This window comes from Oratosquilla oratoria, chromosome 20, assembly GCF_046742065.1.
Source record: "Oratosquilla oratoria isolate Oo_2021 chromosome 20, ASM4674206v1, whole genome shotgun sequence".
NCBI classification, from domain to species: domain Eukaryota; kingdom Metazoa; phylum Arthropoda; class Malacostraca; order Stomatopoda; family Squillidae; genus Oratosquilla; species Oratosquilla oratoria.
The window spans coordinates 21,452,045-21,454,544 of record NC_134796.1 but is presented as its reverse complement, the minus strand read 5'-3'; the positions used below and the strand labels follow the sequence as shown (position 1 = coordinate 21,454,544).

The 2,500-nt window shown below is 45.5% G+C and overlaps 1 protein-coding gene across 3 annotated transcripts in view; it reads right to left on the bottom strand.

Moving 5' to 3' along the window:
* LOC143036392 (uncharacterized) overlaps positions 1 to 2,500 on the bottom strand; it is a 405,831-nt gene that overhangs the window by 112,768 nt on the left and 290,563 nt on the right. The gene's annotated exons all lie outside the window — the stretch shown is intronic.

Below are 2,500 nucleotides of genomic sequence, written 5' to 3'. Positions count from 1 at the left end.
TGGGAAGTGAGGTCATGTTGGTAAAAAAAAAAAAAAAAAAAAAAAAAAAAAAAAAAAAAAAAAAAAAAAAAAAAAAAAAAAAAAAAAAAAACCGAGAGGAAAGAGGGAGGCGAGGAAGAAGAATAGAGCGAGTGGTGAAGAGGTCATTTGAAAATCTTTATTCACCTGTGGGGATATCTTTTGGCCTCTCCTCATCCCTCCACTTCTTCCATTCTCCCCCTTCTCTCATTCCTACTTTCCTTCCTTCCTTCCTTTTTCCCTCACCCTCCCTAATCCCATTTTTACCTTCCGCGTCCATCCCCCGCCTCTTCACCCTTACTCCCTCCCTCCCTCTTCTATTTCCATGACGAAGGTGGGGTTAGGAGTGGGGGTGTTATTCGTCTCGTAGGATGGGTGTCCTCAGTTATGACAGGGGTTGACGACCTTCCTCCCCCCTCCCCTTTTCTCCCCCCCCGTCTCCACAACCGTCTCGGCCCCCCCCCCTTCCCCTCCCTCGTGGTCGACGGGAGTAGGTAGATTTGTCGTCTAATTCTATTCAAATTATGTCGACAAGATTTGACGAGCTCGTCGAACAGGTTAACTCATCCTGTGGAAAAAGTAGGGGAGGCGGTTGGGTTAGGGACGGGGGGAGGGGGGTGGGGGCAAGGGGCGGGAAGGTGAGGGCGGGGCCGGACTGTTTACGTGACATTGGAGGACTCATTCTTCAGGTGGATGTGGCAATACTTTGCTTTTGGTGGTGAGAACCCGGTCTCAGGGTCGGAGGTGCTTGATGTTACTCATGGGTGAAGCATCCATTTTTCTTCCACTATCGACTGTGAATTACAAAGTATTTTTCACTTGCACTGCATGCCGGTAGGAGACTATTTGGTCCATAACAAAGTCGGGTAAAATATGACCAATAAAACAAATAAGACAGAATATAATTCAATAGGATAGAATAGAATTAAATAGAATAAAACAAGATGAAACTAGATCAAATAAGAATGAAATAAAAATGGAAATATAAATCAAGGTATACAAGGATGTAAAAATAAATCAAATGAATCAATAAAAAAATGAATATACAAACAAATACACAACTAGGGAAACGAAACAACTGATAGGCATCATAATGTATTGGAGGAACTTCATGTTTATAAATGCCAATAAATTAATGTTTAAGAATGTGAGAAGGTGACTTTTTTCTTAATTTGTTCATATTTCTTTGAGAGGTAGAGGTGGGGGGGGGTAAGACAAAGGGAAGTCAAGGACTCCAAGGACATGGGAGGAAGTAGGAGTTCGTGGAGTTCCCATGGCAACTCTCGAAGTCTTGATCTTCAAGAAAGATGACTTCGACGGCTCCTGCACGTTGAAGAGTTAGACATTCGAAGCCAAGAGGTCTTGTAAGTTCTCCTGAACGCCATCAAGTGTCAGAAGAGAAGAGAAGAGAATGAGGAAGATGAGGATAAGGAGGAATGAGGAGGAGGGAGAGAAGAAGAAAATGAGGAGGAGGAGGAAGAGGAAGAAGAAAGGAAGAGGAGGAAGAGGAGGGCGGTCAACTGGGTAGGGGGAGTAGACTGGAATGTCGCTGCGCTGCTGTGGAACGAGTGAGGGAAAGGTGAAGGAGGACGTGGAGGTGGGGGGGAAGGTCGAGGAGGGAAGGGAGAAGGGAGAAGGGAGAAGGGGGTTGAAGGAAAAGAAGGAAGGGAGAACAGAAGAAGAAGAAGAAGGAAGAGGGGAAGAAAAGGGAAAAAACAAAAGGGGTAGACAAAAAGGAAATAGAGGAGGAGAGGAAGGATGTTAATGATGGAGAGAAAGGGAGGAGGTGGAACGCGGTAATGTTGGAGAGAAGAGGAGAATGGGGAAGAGAGGGAGCGGTGAGCTGATAGGAAGGAGGGGAAAAGGAGCGGAGAGGGAGGTGGGGAGAAAGGTGAAGAGAAATAGGGTGGGGGGCAAAAGGGAGAAGGGGAAAAAGAGGGAGATAAAAGGGGAGAGGAAGAAGAAAAAAGAAAGAAGGAAAAGAGGGGTGAGCGTGAGGAGAGTATAGAGAATGAGAATAATGATGAGGGGGAAAAAGTAGAGGAGGGTGAAACGGAGGAGGAGGGTGAGAAGGAAAGAAGGAGGAGGAGGAAGAGAGTGAGGAAGGGAGGATTGGGAGGAGGGAGAGGAAAGAGGAGGTTATTGTGCGATTTGATTCTGTTCACGTGATGAAGGTGGTGGAATTTTATTTCATGATGTGATCTCGACGACACCACCATGCAGGATTTAATCTCATTTCGTTTGTAGTCACTTTAGAATTAGATTCTTTGATCGTGGTGAGATAATCCGGATCCTCCTTGGGTCCGTACACGTGCAATAGGGTAATCCATTCGCCCATGTGCCTTCTCCAAAACATTTCCCGGTGCTCGCCTTGGGCATGGTGGGAGGCACAGATTAATTATCGATTATTTGTACAAAATATGGGCTACAAAGCAAATGTCTCAGTAATTTGTTAGCTAGCACAGTAGATTCCGTCTTGAAC